This window comes from Dasypus novemcinctus, chromosome 9 (assembly GCF_030445035.2).
Source record: "Dasypus novemcinctus isolate mDasNov1 chromosome 9, mDasNov1.1.hap2, whole genome shotgun sequence".
NCBI classification, from domain to species: domain Eukaryota; kingdom Metazoa; phylum Chordata; class Mammalia; order Cingulata; family Dasypodidae; genus Dasypus; species Dasypus novemcinctus.
The window spans coordinates 15,877,783-15,901,861 of record NC_080681.1 but is presented as its reverse complement, the minus strand read 5'-3'; the positions used below and the strand labels follow the sequence as shown (position 1 = coordinate 15,901,861).

General features: G+C 44.3%; 1 long non-coding RNA gene across 2 annotated transcripts; it reads right to left on the bottom strand.

The window, feature by feature from the left end:
* Positions 1–242: 242 nt before the first annotated feature.
* On the bottom strand, positions 243–24,079 carry LOC105744969 (uncharacterized). Of its 2 annotated transcripts, none has more exons than XR_009187109.1 (4): positions 23,975–24,079; positions 11,026–11,055; positions 6,633–6,823; positions 243–6,446 (listed from the first exon to the last, which is right to left on the bottom strand). It is a non-coding gene; the product is annotated as an uncharacterized lncRNA (long non-coding RNA). The 2 variants fall into 2 exon arrangements; XR_009187110.1 differs by having other exon boundaries at positions 23,859–24,034.

Here is a 24,079-nt window from a genome sequence, read left to right as displayed (position 1 = left end):
CCAACCAAATGGGGACCAGGGTTTTTGAACTGGGTGACAACAATCAAGGAAATGAGAAGAAGAAATGCCAGGGTAACAGACTAGATCTCAGTAGTCCTTTTAGGCCCATGCTATCCCTAGCCCCAGCTCTGGTTTCCTCATCAATAAAATGGGTATAACTTTGATGGTAAGATAAATAGAATAAAGCAAGCTTAGATACCTAACAGAATAACAAGTAAGTAACAATACTCAGTACATTTTAGTTTAGTTTTAAAACATTCTATTATATGCTATACATTAATTACTCAATTATACAATAATGGCACCAATAGCATCAACTTTTTTCCAAAAAAAAAAAAAGGTACAAGTACACTGCTATATTTTGCTTTCACTTCCCATCTCGCGGTGAAGGGTATATTCAATTGCCTTTAACTGTATTGATCACCATCTCTGAATATTTACTGATGTGTAAGTATGCTGTAATAATAGTATGATACATCAAATAAAGCAAAGAAGACAGACCTCTCTGGCACATCCAAGTAGACATGAAGCTGAGAGATCAATGACAAAAATGGGCATCTAGAACTCATTTAACAACTATGGGTCTTTACAAAGCACTCTAAAGGCTTTGTGCTAAGCTAGGGACAAATCCTATACATTCAAGGAGTAGAGAATGGTCTGATTTAGAAAGGGTAATCAGGGAAGGTCTGAGATGGTAATATCTGAGCCAAGATCTGAATGCTAAAAGTCACTTTTGTGTGGAAATTTAGAGGAAAGTCTTCCAGGAAGAGGGGATGAAAGCATAAAGCACCAGGGCTGATATGACTTGAGTGTTCGAAGACAAACAAAATTGTCATCTGGCTGGAACACAGTGTGATGATAGAAGGTAGCAGAGGCAGAATGTATTTTCAATGCCAAGGTCACTCAAGAAGGCAGATGACATGGGTAGAGTTGTAGGTAAGTTGGTAGATTTGATGGTGTGTGTATTAGTCAGGGTTCTCTAGGGAAACAGAATCAACAAGAGATATCTGTCAATAGTATGTGATTCTATGAGTCTCTCATGCAGAAGTGGGGATGCGCACCGCAGGCAAGCTGCAACCAGGGGCTGCAAAGAAAGTCAATGAAGGTTCTCGATGAGTTCAGGGAAATGTTGGCTGTCCAAAGACAAGCTGGGAAATTCTCTCCCAATGCTGGAATCACTTCCCCTTTTGAGGCATTCAACCGATTGGGTTAAGTATCACTCATTGCTTATGGCAGTCTCCCTGACTGATGTAATTATAACCAGCTATCTAAGATTTACCACTGCAGGAAAGTCAATGGTGACTAAAGTCCATAAATGCCCTTATATTACAGTTAGACCAGCGCTTGCATGACCAAACAACTGGGCACAATTACCTGGTTGAGTTGACACAATAGCCTAACCATCACAGTGGGATATGAAGAAACTTCTAAAACTAGCAAAGCCTCCAGGTGAAAGGTAAGGAGAGGCAAAGAGAAGTGGAGGACTGAGGAAGTAAGAGATGGGGAAAATAAATCTTTCTCAGAGAGTGATTTCATAGGTCTCATAGACTAAGGTCTATAGCTCCACCCTGTTAATCATTAAATTGGCTCTTAAGTGTGTTTATTTTTACTTTAGCTCTAAAAACTCTCGAATTTGAAGGGAGTTTTAAGATACATTCATGTACTTTCTAACTTGATAGAATCTTGCAAGCTCTCATTCTTATGATCGTACGACTCTTAACAATAGTTAAAATGACAGCACACTGGATTTTGGATACCCCTAATGACTTTGTTGACTCTCCATGAAAACTTATGAGGTCATTTTCCTGATGAATAAGGAGGCGAAGAAAACAGGGGAAAGAAGTCGATGGTGTATTCAGGTTGAGAGTAGCAATTAAGGGTTCAGCTTCTGGAAGCCAGTTGCCTGGATTTGGATCCTGCTTTGCTTCTTATCGGTTACACAACCTTGAAAAAGTTATATGACACCTCTATGCCTCAATTTTTTTCACCTGCAAAAGGAATGAGGAATGGTACCTAGTAAATGGGTTTACTGTAAGGACTGAATGAATATATAGGCATCTCCAACACCTTGTTGAGCCACTGCAAATCCTTTTGGCCCTTTCCTTTGCTCCAGCTACTGCTACAGTGACCAGTTCCCTTCACACTTTGACCAACTTCACATGGGAGCAACCTGACAGCCTTTCGCCTCGGGCCCTCCTTGCATGCCTACTGCTTTCTGTCTCAATGTTTCTGTGATGCCATGGTGTAGAAAACCTGTGGATGATAGAAATGAGTTGATGGATAAATTGTCCCATATTTCCCAGAGACAAACAGTTCTGAGGAGTATTTTATAAGTCTTCCTAACCAGCAGCAGTTGTGCCTGGTGGTAAGCAACTTAATAATGCATCCTTGCATTGGCTTTCCATTCTCCATTTGATTAGCGCTTATCCCTCACTCCTACTCCCTGGGATCACTTCCCAAATAAACTACCTGCATGCAAGTCTTTGGCTCAGACTCAGCTTTAAGGAGAAGCTAGGCTACGACACATGTAAAGTGCTTAGAACAGCATCTGGCCCATGAGAAGCACTTTGGGAGTGGTAGTTATTTTGTAAGGGAGCGATTATTGTCATGGCTCATGGAATTTGAGCTAGGTAAGGTGGGGAGAAATGAAAAAGAGTTGATAGAAAGTGAAAAAGTGGTGGGGCCAAGGGACTGGAAGACTCATAGGGTATTTGCAGGTGGGAAGGGTTACAAGTGTGAGTGAGATGAAAGAAGGAGGTCAGAACATCAAGGTATGATCAATTCCTGGGATTGAGGGCACTTCTAAATGAACACAGAGCAAGAGGAGACAGAGGTGGTTTTATTTCTGGGAGACTATCTACCTGTCTGCCTTGAAATCTGTCCCTTCCTACCTCAACTATGGAGCATCCTGAGAGCTTAACAAATGAAGCCACCTCTCAGGAAACAGAAGAATCACAGGAAGACAGATAGAGCCTGAGCTGAGACCTGGTAATACATACTGCTGGAGTGAATACTGGCTGCCCTAGGATTGAAAAAAAGAAAGGCCAAGTGAGAAGAGGGAGATTGAACAAAGGAAAAAACACCACCAAAAGTAGCAGCAGGGTGACCCTCGCCTTGGAAGGAAAAAGGAGGAGAAGGAAAGGAAAGAAGCAGGGGCAGAAGGGGAGGGGAGAGGGAAAAGAATGAACACTTATTAAGTACTCTTAATTCATTGAATAAGTATTTAATATATGCCTTCTTTGTGCCAGGAACTGAGATTACAATGATGAACAATACAAAAAAAAAAAAGTGTTCTTCTCTCATAACATTTACATTCTAGTTGAAAGAAGAAAAGACTTTTCACATGTTATTACACTTGTGATAAGCGCCCAGGGGATAAGTATTTGTTGCTATTTTAGTGAATAATGAAGGACCTAAAGTAACTCAGTAAGCTAGGGATATTTAAAAGACCAAAGGGCGATCAGGAATTAGGTGGAGGAAGAGTGGGAGAAGAGCATTCCAGGCAGAAGACAGCACGTAGGCTGCAGAGAGTGAGGGGAGAGTGGTGGGAGGGGCAGCTGGAAGGAGGGCCGAGACTGACCAGCACCTGGCAGGTCAGGCTAAGGATGAAAAGCTAATCTAAAGCAATGGGAGGCCAGCAGAAGGCTTACACAAAGTGGTGACATGGTCAGATTTTCATTTTCAAGAGATCATTCTGGTCGTAGCATGGAGAGTGAACTGAAGTTGGCTTAAACACTAGGTATTTATTGGCTCATAATTTTTAGGCTAGAAGAAGTCCTAAATCGAGTCATCAGCAAGATGATGCTTTCTTCCCAAAGACTGTAGCAGTCTGGTGCTGGCTGCTGGCTGCTGGCAAGCTTTGGGGTTCCTTGGCTTCTCACTACCTCCCATCACGTGCCAATGGCCCCTCCTTTCCAAGCTCTTCCATGATGTCCATTCTCTATAAAACCTCCTGTAAGCAGTGTGGCCAACCCTGCTTCGGTTGGCCATGTTTTAATTAAAACTAACATCTTCAAAAGGTCCTATTTATAGTGGGTTCACACCCAGAGGGAAGTGGTTTAAGATTAAGAACATGTGTTTGTTGGGGTGCATAATTCAACCTACCAGGGGATTTATCTAAATCCAAATCCCATGCTCTTTCCATCACACTAACCACTTGTACACAGAGCACAAAAAGAAGAGGGAAAAAGAGATAAGAGGTTGAAGAGAAAAAGGAGAGCTAAAGAAACAGCAACATGAGAACAGAAAGTGAAGAAAAGAGAGCCATCCCTTCCTTTCTCTCCTCACCCCAAACTTGTTCCTCTTGTTTTATTCTTGTTTCACAGCACCACAATCTCCATGCATCCCCTCACCAAGCCCTGTCCATTTGCCCTCCTCTTTCTCTGATGCAATCCCCTCCTCTTTTTCCCTGTTGCCATCACCTTGATTTAAGTCTTTTGTCATTTCTTGTCTGAACCATTGTAACTTCTTTTCCTTTCTTCCAGTCCTCCCCCTTCCTATCCATCCTTCACCTTGCTGAAAACGTGATCTTTCCAGCTATTTGACCTTTCTATCATCTTTCCGAAAGGTCTTGTCATCTTTTGGATAAAGTTCAAGTTTTTAGCATGGTCCAGTCTTGCCCTGGCTACCTCTGCGTCTTTGTGCCATCCCATGCTCCTGCATGTGCCCCATTGTTGTGGGAAACTGGCTTACCTATTCCTTATTGTAAATGTTACATCTGTTCTATTGTAGATGTTGCAGTTGTTCCCTATTATAGATGATGTTGCTGTTCTAATAGCAAACAGCTGTTCAGTAGTTTCCAATAAATACGAGGTTGAAACTAGGGTTGAGGCTATCAGTTCCAGAAGCTGTGAATTTCCTGGTCTCATCTCTATCTCCTCTCTTGTGTCTCTCTCTCTGTCCTTTATTTTGTAAAGTTCTGCATCGACTTCCCTTCGAGCCAACCTATCCCTGAGCTGATCGCAGCACCCCATGGGCTAGGCATACCAACTGACTTGATGTTCCATGCCAAAGCCACAACTCCTTTGATTCTATGTTTCTGTCCGCGCTGTTTCCTCTATTGGAACATCCTCTCCTTCCCCTGACCTGGCTGACTTTTTGTGTCTTTGTCCTCCAGTGCTCTGCTTGAAAAGCTTTTCCTGGCTTCGCTGGCTGTGTCAGGTGTCCCCTTTTCTCACCACACAGTTTTGTCACTGCTGGGGAGATTTTCTGTTTTCCAGGGAACTAAGAACTGTTTAAAGTCAGGGAATCATCTATGTATCCTTAGCAATAGGCATTTTTTATACATGAATAGTGTTGAAAGGAGGGAAGGAAGTGGGGGGAGGAAGGAGTTTATGAGGATTGTCTGAATTGCAGGGATTATCTGCTGCCACTATAACCCACTAATGTAAATAAAATCACCCTCAAGAGGTAATGGCAAGTTCAGTGGATGTAATTTATGAAGATAAAATGGAATACAAAAATTAAGGTGACCAAAGGCCAAGAGGCCAAAAAATTGAACTGAAACTGCCTTTTTACTCTTGGCCATTAATCAGTTATCAACTTGCCAAGTTACCAGCTCACACTGATGTAGTCTACTTCTGGTAATGTAAGAATAAAATGAGTTTCATATGTTTGCTTTGATTGCTTAGGAAATCTGTTTATGATTTTGTCCACGTTGCACAAATTGAATTATTCTGAAATAACCCAATTTGCTAAAATTCCAAAGTTTAAATCTCTAACTAGATATTGGAATTAGAAAGAAGAGAGCCCAGGTGGATCCTACTAACAATCTAGCAGTGTGTCGTCCGCCCCCCACCCCCACCCCAGGCAGGAATGCCTGTCCTCGAAAACAGCTCCTGTGTCACTAACTAGCAGTGAGAGAGGCAATAGAGAGGAGGTGAGAGGATTTCTATCTGAATAATCGTAGTTACGTTTATCGAGGACTTTCTAGGTACCAGACAGTGGGCTAAATCCTTTACGTTCATTATCTCACTGAACCCTCACACCCAGCCTATGGGATTTGTGTTATTCCATTTTATGAATGAGGAAAATGAGGCTTAGAGGGGTTCAATAAATTTCCTAAAGCCATGAAGCCATAAGTGGCAAACTAGAATCCCCACTCTGCTGACACCAAAGCCTGGGCTTTGGACCACTCCTTTAATACGCTCTCCTGCCTCTCTGCAGAGAAAAATTACTCCATCAGGAGCCGCTATAATGGGCAGCAGAGACGCTTGGCTAAGAGAGAAAGAGGACGGGGTAAGGTGATGTCCTGACGTGTCACGATACCACGTACTAGGTGACTGATGAGGAGAGGACTGAGTTCAGCTCAGCAAACTCATCCCACGTCCCCTGGCACGGCCTCCCCCCTGGCGGTGGCGCCCTCGGCGACCGGCTCCGTGCGCGCTTCCTGTCCCCGTGTTTCTCTCAGGAGGCCTTTTTCTTGTCACCTTACATTGTTACCATCTCTGTGACCGTCTCGTTAAGGAAACTGTGACCCTCTCCAGGAAGGGGGGGGACGCCTCATTCATCTCCCCGCCCCCGCGCCTCTTAGGGTGCCCGGGACGTGCAAACCTCATTGGTGCCTGCGGGTTTGTGTGATTTATGTACATAATGAAGCAGAGGAGAATGAGCATCTGCCAGCTTGTGCACACAGGATATGACCTCGACTTCCTCTGCGCGAAGAGCAAGGCCCGCGATGTGAACCCTGGCAGGAGCAAGGCGGAAGATCCAGAAGGGACATCTGGAAGGGCAGGAGCAGGGTCGCCGCTGCCGCCTGTGAGGCTGGTCTGGTGGTGATGAGATCGGCACCCTCCGTCTCAGGACACTGCGGCTTTTTTCTCACCTACACAAGAAATATAAAATATCAATTGTGAAAACAGGGGCCCTAAGCATAACAACATACACACAATCCAAAACAAACAGCACAACTCGCGCTGCGAGCCAATTCGCTGTTTGCCTGCAAACACCTCAGAGCCAGAGGACACCGGCGGTGTCAGACTAGCTTTCAGAGCCAGATGTCACGTGGATTTGGAAACTCACAGACACCCAAAATGGTGAGCTCTTAAATTAGTCATGATCTAATTTAAAAAAAGGAGAGGACTTCTGGACTTCATACCTCCCTGGTATGTACGAGAAAAGGTCTCCCGTCATATTAATCTTGGCACAAGGCAAGGGCACTCAAAAACTGTTTAATGTTATAAACACAGTTTTCAGACCCCTAGACTAAACTTGGTGAGAGAAAAAAAAAAAGGATAAATATCTGCTGCCCACTCTGGCAGTCAGAAATGGAAATGAGTCTCTTTTCCACAAGAAACAAAAATAAAAACAAACCACACAAACAGTTTGGCTTTTATGCAGAATTTTGAGCGCGCACACACACACACACATATACACATCCATACCACACAGTGTTCCCTGGGTAGAAGTAATTCATACTGAGAACTGGACTTGAAAATCTGACCAAAGCAGAAAGAAGGATTTCCAAGTCTCTAGGTCTCTAGAACTTTGCCTTATCTAATGTCATTTTCATTTCTTGTGCTTATAACATGTCCAGCAGGGAGCAAAAATATACACAGTACCATGAGCAGAAATAGTTTTGAGGTCCTGTCCTTCCAGCTGAAAAGAAAGGGGGACTAAGAATTTTTACGTTAAGTTAAATCTTGTAGTTACCAGCTCATGTAGCAATTGTTCAATCCTTTGGAGTCTTTGCTAATTGACCAATAAAAATATAATTTTCTCAGTAAAGAAGAGGGGTAGCACTTAGTCGGCATTCAGTAACTCTTCATGAATGAATGAATAAATCAACAAATGGTTGGGAAATGGACTTGGCCCAGTGGTTAGGGCATCCGTCTACCACATGGGAGGTCCGCGGTTCAAACCCCGGGCCTCCTTGACCCGTGTGTGGAGCTGGCCCATGCGCAGTGCTGATGCGCACATGGAGTGCCCTGCCACGCAGGGGTGTCCCCGCGTAGGGGAGGCCCACACGCAAGGAGTGCACCCATAAGAGTCGCCCAGCGCGAAAGAGAGTGCAGCCTGCCCAGGAATGGCACCGCCCACACTTCCCTTGCCGCTGACGACAACAGAAGCGGACAAAGAAACAAGAGGCAGCAAATAGACACAGAGAACAGACAAGGGTGGGGGGGGATTAAATAAATAAATAAATATAAATAAATCTTTAAAAAAATCAACAAATGGGAGGAAATAGTCAACTATAAAGATTAATGACAACAGGTTTCATTAATTAATACTCAGTAATGTTATTATGGTCTTTTATTTGTTGGAACACAGACAAGGGAGTATGGCTCATAATCATAGATTTGCCATGGATTTGTGAGGTTTTGTAGGAAGTGTTACTTGGTTCCACTAAGTCTTTCTACAAGTAGACAAGGTATCTATCTCTTTCTTTCTCACAAAGAAGTTACAATCCATCATGTAATTTTGTATCTTGTTCATGTCAGTCTGTAGCTTAAACCGCCACAAACTAAAAATTCTAGCTAATAAAGTATCTGCAAGGTTCCTCCTGCCCCAGCTCACAGCTAACAGTGACCCCAGAAAAGTCCTTTATGTACCAGATACCATCCAGAAGATGCCCGCTGTGGACTCAATCTGCACAGGTCACCAGGACCTCATGGGAATTGAGAAGAAAGTCCAGCTCAGTCCAGAGCCGCAGGACTCTCCTAGAATGTCCAAAGTCTCAGAACTGGCCTGTACTGGGTCTCTACATCCAGAAGGCAAACACTCCGTAGTCTGTAATTGCAAGGACTGTCCTAAAACACATTCCAGATGAGAGCTTGCTCAGCTTTAATGGGAAATGTTATCTGGGAACCTTATCACAATACAGATTGGAATTCAGCAGGTCAAGTGTGGGACTTGAGATTCTGCTTTGCTAATAAACTCCCAGGTACTTAAGATACTGCCAGTCCAGAATGGACCTCTCTGGAGGAGCAAGAGCCCCGAGTTTCTGGAGCCACACAGCAGCTCAGGTTAGCAAGCACAGAGGTGCCACACACTCTCAGACCACAGGGTATCATTGGAAGCACCAGCCCTTCAGAGCACAGTCTGCAGAACCAAACACAAGTGAACTGGAATTCAGATACTGCCACACTCAGGAACTGTGTGGCCTTGGGCAAATTATTTGGGTCTCATTTTCTCCGTCTGTAAAATGGGAACTATAATACCTACTGAATAGAGCCGTCATATAGGTTAAATCCAGTCAAACAACTCTAAATTTGCAGTTCACTTTCCCCTTAGCTCTTACTAGCTGTATTAGTCAGCCAAAGGGGTGCTGATGCAAAATACCAGAAATTGGTTGGTTTTTTTTAAAAAAAAGTATTTTATTTATTTCTCTCTCCTTCCCCCCCCCCCCCCCACCCGCCCTGTTATCTGTTCTCTGTGTCCATCTACCACATGTTCTTCTGTGTCCGCTTGTGTTATCTGGCCGGTTGGTTTTTATAAAGGGTATTTATTTGGGGTAGGAGCTTACAGATACCAGGCCATAAAGCATAAGTTACTTCCCTCACCAAAGTCTATTTCCATGTGTTGGAGCAAGATGATTGCTAACGTCCATGAGGGTTCAGGCTTCCTGGGTTCCTCTGGGCTCAGCTCCTCTGTTTTCTCCACAAGGTCAGCTGTAGACTATGAGGTCTCTAGGCTTTGCCTCTCTCCACAAGGTCAGCTGTAGGCTATGAGGTGAACGACTCTGTTTCTTTCCCCAGGCCTCCAGCTTAAGACATTAGCATCAAACTCCAACATCAAAACTCTAACATTAAGAAACCTTAGCTCTGTTTTTGCCATGCCTTTTATCTGTGAGTCCACACCCATCAAGGAGTAGAGACTAAACACCTACCCTAATCATAACTCAATCATTCCCAGGTTACAGATCAGATTACAAACATGATCCAATATCTATTTTTGGAATTCATAACCATATCAAACTGCTACACTAGCAAGCCTCATTTTTCTCATTTGGAAAAGGAAAGATAGCATTGCCTACCTCCCAGTTGTTTTGAAAATTAAGTGAAATTACACAGCTTCCAACATGGAAGTGGATTCCTGAGGTTCACATTTACTTTAAAACATTATTGAATGTAGAAGTTCAGAGGGAAGAAGCTGTAAAGCTAAACTAGTTAGAGAAAGTTCTTGGAGGAAATGGGATTTTTTCTGAGTCTTAAAAGAATATTTTGATCTGCAAAGCTGGTGAGAATGTTGCCATTTTATAGGAAAATCGGAGCCTGGAAAGTAATTCTTCACGTTTCTCCTAATTCCTATTTACCTTTAGGTTTCATTTTAGATGTCATTAACCCAGGGACACCTTTTCTAAGGCACAGACATGGTAGCCCCTATATTATAGTAGTTGGTACTTGCCCTTTGTGGCATATGCCACCATGAACAATTGGCTGCCACACTAGGCTCTAAGGTCCATAGGCAGGGACAGTGTCTGACTTAATTCACAGTTGTACCACTAGACCTAACACCATGTCCAAATACGTATTAGGCATTCCACTAATATTTTTTGAATATTCTGAATGAAAATAGAATTCAAACCTCAAATGACCAGCTTTCAAAATATGTTTTAAATGAAATATAATTTTCGTCTAAAAATTATACATAAAAGAGTATAATTTCCACCAGTTTAACTCAACAACAGGAATTCCTGAACATTGATAGCCCTTCAGACATCGTGGAAGATGGCAGGACAGAGAGGTGGGTAAGCCACAAGCCTATGGACCTTCCAGACTAGCAGGATGATTAAGGCAGAAACAAACAGTGGTGGTGGGGTAAGCCTTCTTATCAGGGTAGAGGTGGGGTGCTCCTGGATCCCAGACACAGCATATGGAGAGGAGGAGGACAGAGGCAAGGAGAGCTGCAAAGAAGGGACATTTGCGCTGGACCTGGAAAGAGGAAGAGGAGTTGGCTTAGTGCACATCTAAGTGGAAGAGCATTTATTTCACCCTAACAGTGCATCAAGAGCACAGATTCTGAAACCCAGGTTTGAATCCCAGCTCTGCCGCCCAATATTTGCAGGAACTTTAGCAAGTTACTTACCTTCTCTATGCCTCAGTTTAGTTTTCTCATCTGAAAAACAGAATTAACAACAGAATATATTTCATTAGGTTTCTGATGAGAGTAAGTAAAGTAATACGTATCATGTGCTTAGAACAGTGCCTGGCACCTAGTAAAGCTTAGAGGCGGTGGTACTCAGTCATAATCAAGACTATTTTCACCTGTTAATCAAAATTCGGCCTTATACCTGTGATGGGTACACCACTTGAAAACCATGTTCTAAAAGGGAATGGAGTAGAAATAAGGACAAGCAGAGGCAGACAAATCCGATTTCAGGTGACTGCAGTTGTCTACTTGAACAATGGGGCCTTCCCATGCACTGCCAACAGAGCAATCAGTCGAGGCCGGGGCGCTGGGGTGTTCCATCGGGGAAGCTGGTCTAGTGTTCCTTAGGAGAGAAGTCCGCCGTGCATGTGTAAGTTGCCAATTGTTAGCGAGTGTTCCTTCTAAGACTGGTTTCTTCTCGTGGCTATTTTTTTTGCCTCGCAATCTTTAAGGCAGGGAGATGACTTAACACACCAAACATGGCTCATTCTGTTTGCACTACTCTGGAGTAATCATCTCCATCAATATTTCATGAAACAGACTCCCGGAACAAGAGCACGGACTGAAGGTCGGGGAGGCTGGTTGCTGGCGACCTTGGCTGGAAAGCTCATCTGAAACCCACTGGTGCCACGCGCAGAGGCTGTCCACCCCCAAGACAGGGGCTCCTCCATCAGCCGGAGTCTAAGGAAACTTCATCTGCTTTACAAATGAACAAAATTCCCTACCCGTTCCTGAGCCCATCTCCTGCTTCGGGCTGGTCTCCTGGCATCGCCCAGTTCCTGGTTTGAAATGGACATTTCCTCTCTCTTTCTACCCGAATAACTGTCAGATGAGTCATAGTCATAAGTTACGCTGGTCACATGACAAGATGGCCCATGATTGCTGCATACTTCTCCCCCACCCGAAAGTTGCACCAAAGTAAAGAGAATAGTTTTAGGGAAAATCTTAGAATTAGTCACAACTTGTATCTCAGTGAAAACAGTAAAAGGCCCGGGCACCTAGAGGTAAACTGAAGGACAGTCAGCTCTCTGTCTCAGCCTTCCCCAAGGGGTTATCATAAGCTCCTGGGTGCCAGAGCCATGTCCAGTGAGCTTCCTTTGTATTTAGCTTTTAGCATAGTGCCACACGTATACATCCATTTTTTATATTATTTGATGGTATATTGATTCAGATTTAAAAACTTGTATCTCAATTGCTTGAATAACTACCTCTTATTTCAATTTTGTTTTATTAATAAATTAGAGATTTCTTATAGGTCCTTTCTAGACAAAGAGAGCTTTATAGGAATCGTTCTCAAAACGTGGTCCCGAAGTAGCAGCATCAGTGTCTGCTGAAAATTTACTAGAAATGTATATTCTTGGACCCCGCTCCAGCCCCACTGAATCAGAAACTCTGCAGATGGGCCCAGCCATCTGTGTTTTAACCAGTTCAAGAGGAGATTCCTGTGCACACGAAAGTTTGAGAGCCACTGCTCTTGATGTACAAAAATTTATTTTCAAAGAAATATGGGGTCCCAAAAGTCAACTCTCACGGTAAGCATTTTTGTTGAACCTTCCTCTACAAGACAATTCATCTGCTTAAAATCCTCTCCTGGTCCCCTCTTGCCCATAGGAGAAAGGTAAATTCCTTAGCTTGGTCTGCAAAGACCAGTACAAGCTGGCCCCTACCTAGCTTCACCCCATGCCCACCGCACCATCCTGCAGACCCACCATCGCAGTCCTAACTTCTGCCTTGTGCCTTCTGTGTCCTCCCCCAGAACATGCCTCCCCCCCTTCCTCACAAGGCAGACCCTGCTCCTCCTTGAAGACAAGTTCTGACATCGCCTCCTTTCCCAACTCCGCCAAGCAGAGTCAGTTGCCACGTCCTCGGTGTATCTACGTGTCCTTGTTCCAACATCTCTAAGGGCACCCGTGACATTATTTTGCAGTTCATCCTCCCCTGGCCATATCCCTGGGATAAACAATGAGCAATTCAAGAGCAAAGACGGCATCTTCTTGGTCTTTCTATTTTTTTTAATTAATTTTTTCCCTCCCTTCCCCCAACCCCCTCCCCCCCCCCCCCCCGCTGTTTTTGCTGTCTGTGTCCATTTGCTGTGTCATCTTCTGTGTCTCTCTTTTTGTCTTCGCTTCTCCTCTTTCTCCTCTAGGATTCACCGGGATTTGATCCTGGGTACCTCTGATGTGAAGAGAGGTTCCCTGTCAATTGCGCCACTGCTGTTCCTGAACTCTGCTGCACTTCACCTTGACTCTCCCCTTCATCTCTCTTTTCCTGCGTCATCATCTTGCTGCAGGACTCACTGGCGTGGGCTCTGGCTCACCGCGTGGCCACTCGGGCACTGGCTCGCTGTGTGGGCTCTGGCTCACCATGCAGGCATTCATGCAGGCACTCGGCTCACCACGCAGGCACTCACATGTGTACTTGGTGCGCCACATGGGCACACGGCTCACCATGCAGGCACTCGTGGGCACTCAGCTCACTGCGCAGGCACCCACATGGGACTCAGCTCACCACGCGGACACTAGGCTTGCCATGCGGGCACTGGCTCACTGCGCGGGCACCCTTTCTCTTCTTCTTTTTCACCAGGAGGCCCCAGGGATCGAACCCAGCTCCTCCCATATGGTAGGTGGAGACCTTATCACTTGAGCCACATCCTCTTCCCTTCTTGGTCTTTTTTGACCCAGAGCCAAGTTCAATGCCTGACCCTTATCCAATGTTCAACATGTTTATTGAAAATTGCTCAATGCCAATATTGCATTCACAGAAAGAAACTCCAAACTTTTATGTATTCGACACTAAAACAAATACAACTAGGATCAAGGAAAGAACTCATCTGATTAAATCTCATCACATGGGGCTGAAAGCCTGTGTAGAAGGGAGATTTAACAACAGAAAAATCAAGTGCTTCCAAAACAGAAAACATGGGTGTGAATTCCATTTCTTGCAGTTCTTTAACTTTGGGCAAATGAGTCCCTGGGTCTTAATTTCCTCCTCTGTAGAATGGGGTGGAAAATACCTGCCGGGTCTACCTCATTGGCTATTGAGACAATGGCATGAGATACTGTATGACATGAAAGGGACTGTTTATTTATTCGTTCCTGTCCATAGTTTGATCTTCCTATTATAAGCTGTTCCACCATTAGCTGAAATGTTAATGCGTATTTACATATAAAAGTTTCATTCCATCCACTAAACATGTGAGGAGCTCGGATAGGAGGAAAGAAGAAAGGAAAATATGAGTTCACCAGTTAAAGGACACTCCTTTGAAGTTAACCTAGCAGAGTTGTCTCAGCCGAGGAAAACTTCCTGCAGATGCTTGCTCTCCAGAGCAATCGTGTTTTCCTTCTACTCATCTCCACTGCCCACTTTCATGCTCCCATCCCCCAAACATCCTCCAAGCTCTGATTTCTGAAGATGAAAGCAACAAGGAGGGCTTATGCTTGTGGTATCCTTTCCTATCCTCTTCTACATATTTTCTATGCCCATATTTCACCTCTAGGAAGGCAGGGGCAGCCTGCCAAATAGAGGTATCATCATTCTCCCGAGAGCCTCGGGTTATACAATAATGTCAAGCTTCAGTCAGCCAGATTATCAGGCTACTTTAGACTCCAGGCTTTGGGGCAGAAATAAGGCATCTGACTGTACTGGGCAGGGTTTTTAACTTCCAGTCTGCTGTGCCAAGTACTGTTGATGCTCAAGGCAAGAGCAAAGGAATTTGGAATTGACTCTGGCTCTGGAAATTCTGTTTAAGAGATGTCAGCAATTTTTAAAATTTAGGTATTTTTAATTGTTTACTGCTTTTTTTGGATAATCTGTAATTGCCTCTCTCTGGTAATATTTTCAGTCTGTTTTGACAGCCCTGTACAGACTCCATTAATCACAGGATGTGATGACTTCCCTACTTTTAGATCTTTAAGATGCCTCAAAGAAAGTCTGTCTCCCCGAACTTTGTATGCTGCCTTTATAAGCCATTTTTACTATGAGAAAAGTTTTAAGATCAAATATAGGCTTTATTGTGCTGATAACGAACACAGATATGGCCTGCCAGTCTTGACCCCTTGTGAGGATGGTGACCAAACTCTGCAGAAGCAAAACCCAGAGGAAATGAAGCAAAAAGAGGAAACTGAAAGGTGAGAAAACAAAGAGGGGGAAGCAGTACAGGAGACCACCATAAAAGGAGTGTGTTGTGTGACCAAGCGGGACCACTAGAAAAGGCTCAGAGGCATAGAGAACACATGGGGGTGCTCTCTCACTTAGGGGACCAGTGCTGAGGACAGAGAATAACTCGTTCAGGGAAATTTCTGGACTGGGGTGGGATCCAGGAAATTTGCTGAAGTTTGAGGTTTGAATATTTCTAAGAAGACCAGTTTCATTCTGGAATGAAGTAGATCCAAGGCCCCTACAAAATGTATGCTTCCTCCCTGATGAAAGAGCTCAAGGTAGGTGAAGGAAAAAGGGGAATACAGCAGTCTTGGAAGAGCCAATCAGCCTGTCAACTGGTGCTACCTCAAATGAATAATGTAAAAATGTCATAGTTAGTTTCTCCCGTGAGTTCTCTCCATTCTGCAATCATTTTACCCTCTAGAAGGCTGATGGTATACACGTTGTGCCACATAGGACAGTGGAAGGATGGGGGAGTAAGTGAAATCTCCAAACCAAGTGAATGAAAGCCTCCCTTTCCACTGGATGGTGGCAGCAAAAATATACATAAACCCCACTTGTCAACTGGCGTTCCCCAGTCCCTAATAACTAGAAAAGAATGATTCAATCCCCCCTTCTACTCCTTGGGAAATTTCCATGGCCTACAAATTCCTGGGGAGGTTGAATCTCTTGCAGTCACTTCCAGCTCTGAACTCATGCTTTCAATGAAATGTTTATTTTAGGGATCATCTCACCCCTCAAGTATGTGGTACTAATTCCTCATCAAATTGGCCCAGGTATTAAACTCAACCTCTTTCCTCAGTTTCCACCACCATCACCACCCCAATCAACTAACCAAATAAAAAAACCCTCCCAAAGGTAATTGTGTGAATGGAAGACTTTGTCTAAGATTGGGGAAATGGCAAAATATACATCTCAGAAATGAAACTTTAAATGCCCTGATGGCTGTTCTTATTCCTAAAAGTCTCTTGCCACTTGGACTCTAGTCTTCCACCACACTGCTTAGCCCTCTTGTCTCTTCTCTTTCTCTCCCACACTTGGAAAAGTCTGTTCATTTCTAACGCAGAACACGTCAATTATCTATTGCTCTGGCTCTCACCAATCCATGTTATTAGGGCTCACTTTCTACCACAAGAAGCAAGGTACTATCTTGTTAGATGGAAGCCTAGATCTCATACATAAGGTATTCCACATTTCCAGTGAAAATTTCATTTCAAAGGTCTTTTAGGAAATATTAATTGAATTACTACTGTGTGCCACAAAGTTGTTCATGCAATATTATTTCTAATAATGCAACACTGGAAAAACTTAAATGTACAACCAGAGGGGAATGGGAAAATTCATTATGGTTTGGTCACTCAGTGGAGTAATATATGTAGTGGGAGGTGGGGAGGATCATAAAATGTAACTCACATTACAACTTGGAAATGCAAAAAAAAACTGTATGTATTTAAGCACTAACTCCTCTAGCCTTACTCCACTGATAATGGGAAATACGAACTCATCTGGTCTGATTTAAAGCTTATTTGTGCTGATTATTTAAATATATTGTCTACTGAGGTGGTATTCAGTCTCCCTAGAATATAAGAGTTCAATCTCTCACATAGTTCCTCTCCCCCTGCTTCACTCCCTGAGATGATGTTTGGGTATATGGGGGCATCCCATGTGTCCTCTTGGCAGCAAAAAAGAAGTGTCCTTGGGCACACTGTGGGCTTCCTCCTCTGGTGGCTGGAACAGGCTGGAAGGTGCTCTGTCTTGCTGGCATTCCCTGAGGAAGACAGCAGTGAGTTCAGTTCATAACCTCATCTCTTGGCGTGACCAAAGCCCCTGAGTGCTCCTCGGCTGACTAGGCCTCACCTCAGCTTCTGCTGGCCGGATGCCCCTGCATGACTGCCGTAGACTCCATCCAGCTCCGCGGCCAGAGTCTCCCCTCAGGCTGTGCTGCTGCATTACCTTGCTCTGTTACAAGAGATCCGATTACAGACTCGCTGGTTTTCAATTCAGTATGGACATTTCTGGGAACAGAAGGATGTCCCAGGAAGTGCCAACCAGACCCTTTCCAGGTCTAACCAAATAACTCTACCCTCTTAGCCTAGGCTGCCCCAGGGCACAGAGGCCTCCTCCCAGGATTCCAAACAGTGGGGTGGGGGGCAGTGACGGGGCAAGTTCTCTGGTGCCTCTCTGCTCCCTCAACTTATAAAATGCATGGTAAGTTGGGACCTATTTAATTCTTTGTTTCCTTCCTTTTCCTCTCCTCTCTGCTCCACCTTCCTCTAGGACAGAAAGAGTGTGGGCTCTTATTTTGCTTGCCTTTTGTCATATACTCCTGCAACTATTGAGCAGCAAGTCTCATGCTTTGCTGCTGGGGGGTAGAAAGACAGATTTGTCTACACCACAGTAGAACTCCGTGATCTTGGTCCTCCGGGCTTGGTTGTAATATGCAAATTACATATGTAATACGTAATACAGAGGAATGGCTAAAGGAAGACAGCAAATCTTTTCTCCTGCAGCCTAATTCTATTTGCATGCCAGAAACTAAATATTATCCCGGTCTTTCTCCTGATATTACTACCATGCCAAGCAGGAGGATGTGTCCGCCAAAGTAAAAGATGAAGACCAAAAGAGGAAAGTGGGTCAATAATTAGCAGTTTATCTCCACTACAGAGTAAGCATTTAAAATATGCTTCTGAAGTTCTTGAGAAAATAGAAAAATGCTTATGTTAGAATTTTATTGGAAAGAAAGAAGGATAAAAAAAAACTACATTAAAATAGAGAGAGAGAAAAGGCTGAAAGGAAAGATCAAAGTTAGCAGTAGTGGTCTCTGAAAAGCCACTGTGATTTGTAACTTCTCTATTTTCCTGATTTTTTCCCACATTTTCTATAATAAGAATACTTGGCTGCCATGATAGAAACTAATTTAATTTTTTAGTTGTAAAGATTTTTAAAGTAAATTTAAACATTTTTCCTGCAATTCATTCATGTATTCAACAAATATTTTTGTAGTACCCACCACATTCTAGTAGCTGTTTCAGGTATTATAGAATTCAGATATAAATGAGACAAATTCCCTGCCCTTGTGGACTTTTAAATTCTTGAGGGAGAGTGGGAAAATGATATGGCATCAAAATTAGACTAGTGCAAGGTTGAACAAATTATGGAACCATCAATACAAGGAACTACTGTGCAGAGTATAGTATTTAAGACAGTGTACTATATACTATAATATGCTATATTTTAATATTGTTATATACTATAGTATATACTATAAATGCAGTTGTTGAATATAATTAAGCAATGATATGGAACAATTTCCAAAATATAGTATATAGACCTGTGTATAGAGCATGCAACATACACAAAACAAACCTGTTCACATATGTCTATCTGAAGGGACACATAAGACCCCGTTAACAGGGATTGCCTTTGGGGAGGTGTCACTAGGGAATTAGAGGACAGAGGTAGGAGGCAGGTTAACTTGGTGTATTTGAATTATTTACAATCTGCTTGCATTATCTATTTTTAAAAAGAATACGTTAATATTTATAAAAATCCTCTCTGTCCATATTAATCATGCAGTCTGTTCCATCTTTTCAGAACAAATATTTAAAGATAGTTTTGACTACTCTACCACTCAATTCTATTTAAGTTATTTCCATGAAAAGAGTGTCAATTTTCATAGAATGCTATATTTAGAGGATGCTAAATATCTGTTAAAACTCCCAACATGGAATAGGAAACTCTGAGATTCTTAAATTTTCTCTGTCTGCATATTTTTATTCAACTTCCTGCTTGGCAAGCTAAAAAGTTCTCAGGGGCCATTTTGATGGGCTTGGAAAATAGAAACTTTGAATAGGAGCTAACACTTCATGGGCCACACAGTCCAACCCTTGAAAGAACAATCCCCTTTGCATGTGACACTCTGTTCTTCATGGAAATATCACGAGAAGCTCACTCTCTCATGAGGCAACCTACCCTACAATTGCCAATTGAGTTGCGCCCTCTACCCAGAATACCCAGCATCCCCTTTCAAAATTCTACCAATTTGTCTGCATGTACCTCAAATGCCACCTCCTCCACGTGTTGTGCCTTCTCACAGTCTATCTCCCCTAGTCCCCCTGTCCAGGCTCCAGCCTCCTGGGGCCCAGGCTGGGGCTTCACTCTTCTCTGAAACTCCTTCTGCAATAAGCACATAGTAGCTGCTCAATTTTTGTTGCACTGAATCAGTAGCTCTCTAGGCTCCAGTTGCCCTTGGTACCCTGAAATCCTTTCCTAAATGAATTACTCTGCTGTGGCAAAAACAAAGGTATCCAAGAGGCTGTGGCACCATTCCAACCACAAGATGAAGGGGATGCCCCCAGATGTGCAAAAAGGGAGTTCTGGTCCCTGTGACACTGGGTGTCGGGGATTGATCCATGTATCCCATAAAAGACATAATCTGTGGTCCTGTGGGCGTGAACCCATTTGTAACTAGGACCTTTTGAAGATGTTGTAGTTAGTTACGGTGTGAGCAAACTGAGACGGGGTGGATGTTAATGCATACGACTGGAGGCCTTAGAAAGGGGAAATTCAGATGCATCAGGAAAAGCTGGAAGGCAGAAGAGGGCAGAGAGGAGGAGAGGCTGGTCACCATGTGCTGGAGGACTGCTGCGCCCGGACACCACTGACCCCGGGAGAAAGCGTGGCCTTGCCCACATCCTGATTCTGGACTTTTAGCCTTCCTAACAGCGGGCCAATAAATGCTCGCTGCTTAAGACAACTCTTTGTGTGCTATTTGTCCTAGCAGCATCAGCAAACTAAGACTGCGGCCACTCTCCAGTGCATCTGTAGCAGGGAGAGCTAATGGAATCCTCTCCCAGAGGGGCTGCATACCTTGTGCTGTGTCTAAAGCGCTTCAGCTGTGACGGCACTGACAGTTCTGAGTCTGCCTTCCTCCTTACCTAATCATTTATGGGGCCTGAAGCTGCCCTTGGCTAAACAGGTTGCCAGCGGCACCTACACTCCAGCAAAGGACACGGCCCCCCCACCCCCCTTCTTATGATAAAGTGTATTTCACAGATAGAAACACCTGTGTGGATTTCTGATCACGAGCTTATAGAATGGATCTGGCCTCATCCTCCCACTCCGCTCTGGGGCGTGGCGCTCCACCCACTCCGCTGAAGGCAATTCCTTGGGGAAGGCGCCTAAGCTTTGCTAAGGCATTGTTCCATCTTTAGATGAAGCCGGTGAGTACTTTTCCCACGTCAACATAACTTTCACAGTCTCCAGAGGAAATGCAGACGCCTCCCTGTGTACCTTTAAAGCTAAGTGTTCCCATTCCCACGGTTCTGCTGCGAGCCTGGGTTACCTCGCTGGTGGGCGCAGCCTCCCTCCCTGGAAGGATGCACAGCTCCCTCATGACCCGAAGGGATTTCAAACAAGTTTTTGCTTGAAAGGATAATTGCTGCATGCCTCTCTTCCTTCTCACCCTCATCTCCATGCGCTTTGCTTTGTTGCTGGCCTATGTTCATTCTGCAACTCCTGGCAGCTGCTCCTCAGGGCAGGAGGATTCCAGCAGGTGAGGAATGCATGTTATGCAAACCATGGCAACGAGAAACAGCAACATCTCCTGCACCCCCTTAGAAAACTAAATGGCGCAGCTTTGCAATGTGGTCCTGTGTATGTCCTGGGAATGAAACATTAGCCTTGACCGAAAGTGGTTAACAACACTGACACGGGAGCCAGCAGGCATTTAGAGCCTGGCTCTGAACTTTACTAACTGCCTTGAGCAAGTTTCAGAACCTCCCTCTTGCCTCAGTTTCCTCATCTGGAAAATGGAGAAAACATCTCAAAGGCAGTTGTGAATATTTAAGGAATAAGTAAAGTGCTTAGAGTTGTGCCTGGTACAGAATGAGCCCTCAGTCAACATTAGCTAACCTGGAAGGTGCTCTCCTCAATGCCCAAGTATTTAGCTGTTATTTTAAGTCTGTTTTGCCCAAAGTTCTAGCTCCAGACCAGACTTCTCCTGAGAGGCTAATGGAATATCTCCTATTGGATGTCTCCTCAAACAGTATGTCTAACTCTAAAGTCATGATTGTCCTCATTCAGACCAGGTCCTCAGCCTCTGAGAACGACACCACACTTCATCCAGGATTGCAAGCCTAGACCCCTGCCTCCCCCTCGATAGCCACCCAGTCCAAGCTACCATCAGCCCCTACCAGACCATCGGCCGGCCCCTCCGCATGGCTCTCCCTTATCCTCTTTTGCCCCTCTCCAATCTATTCTCCATGCAGCAGCCACCGTGATCTGCTAAATCATAGATCTCTTCCCTCATCTACACACACAGCCTAAAATCCCTCAGTGGCTTCCCATTGGCTCTGAGTATAAAGGCTAAATTCCTTAACAATGTCTGTAAGGCTCTGTGTGGCCTCCCCAGCCTCATCTGTTTTCTTCTGGCTCTTTGCTCCAACTACATTGGCTTCTTTCAGTTTCTTAAACATGTGCCACCCTTATCCCAGGCTGTGTGCCGGCTGTTTCCTCCACCCCCTAGCCTCATTAACGCCTCCTGATCCTTCAGATCAAGCCAAGGGACTTTTTGTGGCCCTGGCTAAAGTCAGGCTTCATTTTCATATGTTCTTACAGAACCATGTACCTTTCCTTAAAACCTGTGTTCGGAATTAGATAAGCATTAGTGAGGTTACTTAAATAATGTCTATCTCCCCAATATATTGAAAACTCCATGAGAGCAGGGACTTAGGCCAGTAATCAGCCTGTGGTAGTTTCTCAATAAGTAATTTTAGAATTAATTAATCAATAGAAGATTTACATGTGTTTTGTCCTTCCCCATGCATCATCTTATTTAACCTTCAGGCAAGCCTATTTTTTTTTTTTTTTAGGTACGAGGACTGGGGATTGAACCCAGGACCTCACTTTTGTGAAGCAGGCACTCAACCAATTGAGCTATATCTGCTTCCTCGTGCAAACCTTTGAGGTAAAGTAAGATTGTTCCATTTTAACAGATAAGGACCCTGATGCAAAAGACTAGATGATTTGTTCAAGGCCAAACATAAAGAGATGCATTTTAATCCAAGTATTCTGACTGCAAGTCAGGCCTCTTGCCACCTTGCCTTTGCTGGCTTCTCCTTAACAGTCGTCTGGGTTGGTGCAGAATCTTCAGTTAGGGAGCTCTTGGGAGCTGCACGGAGATGCTGAGCTGACCTAAATCAGAAGCCCAGTGTGCCTCATACAGTTCATCACTGGCTGGAAGTCTCACAACTCCACCCTCCTTGCATACCCTGGCCTGGGGGGGGGGGAGAGAAAGGGAGGAGGGGGAAGAGGAGGAGAGAGAGGAGGAGGAAGGGAGGAGGGGAAGGAGGAGGGGGAGGAGGAGGGGGAGAAAGTCCTTGCTGAATGGAAGGCTAAGCCTCTGCTAATCCTGACATATTGCCCAAGGGTCCAGCTTCTCTGTTTGTCCCCAAACTCCCAATCTCCAGCAGGGACCATCAAAACACAGGCATCACTGCTTCACTTCATCAGTCACGGTCATGCTGGAGGAACAAAAATCATTAAATAGTTCAAACAAAGGAAATTGAATGCAGAGGGTGTGCTACGCAGGGGCCAAGGGAGGCTGAGAGGCCAGCCTGGGGCAGGGAGACGCCCACGTGGGCAGTGCAGGAAGCCGTTGCCTGCCCTGGCTGCCGGGACTAAGGCAGGAGAAGCAGCAGTGCCCCAGGGACAGGGTCACCTTAGGAGCAGAGGTGGAGAAATGGTTTTGTGTGGTAGGGAAATACCTCCCCATAAATGGCCTAATCCCAGAACCAGTAAATATGTTAATTTGCATGGCAAAGAGGACTTTGCTGATGTGATTAAGTTAAGGATGTTGAGAGGGGAAGACCCTATTAGAAGACCCAATGGAATCCCAAGGATCCTTATAAATAGAGGAAGGCAGGGGGGTCAGAGTCAGAGAAGATGATGCAACAGTGGAAGCAGAAGTCAGAGTGACAGGCCAAGGAATGCAGGAAGCCTGGAGGAGCTGCAAAAGGCAAGGAAACAGATTCTCCCTGGAGTCTACAGAAGGAATGTAGCCCTACTGACACCTGTAATACTTAAGAAATGGAATACTTATTTTGCAGTTCTGACCTCCAGAATTATAAGATAACAGATTAGTGTTCTTTAAGCCACTAAATTTTAGTAATTTGTTACAGCAGCAGTAAAAACTAATACATCTAATTCACTCCTTTCTCCCACCCTCCAATCCTCCCACTAGCTGAACCCAGTATAAAGACAAGGGACAGGCAAGAGCAAGGAAAGTTTCTGCAGGCAAATACACCAGGCACGCTGCAATTTCTTGATCACACATGTGGGAAGCTGGTGCCCTCCTGTACATCGGAGGCCCATCTTTAACAGTTTCATTTTAAAATATTACCTGTATAAATTTCCCTGCTGAGTTTGTTCTAATCTAACTGAAAAATAACCAACCCTGAAATACTAAAACCTGTGTCCACTTGACGGCAACATGCATATAACAAAAGCAAAGCTTATTCTCTCCTGATTTATTCACCGTTCCATCGCTCAATCATTATAGCCATTCATGCGAGGACTTCGTAATTTTATGGGCTCCATTTTATATTTCCTACCTTCTTAGCATGCAAATCGAAACCCATAATATCACCTTATCTTTCTCGATGACACCAGTCACAGAGCATGTTCTATAAAATGAAAGTATTCCATACATAGGCACTGCCCGAGTTACCCTGTGTGCAGCCTGCGGCCCACTGCTCCCTTCTCGGAGAGGCAGTCCCCGATGTGACTCAGCAGCCCATCTCCATCAGCTCTGTGGTTGGAAAAAAAATGGGTC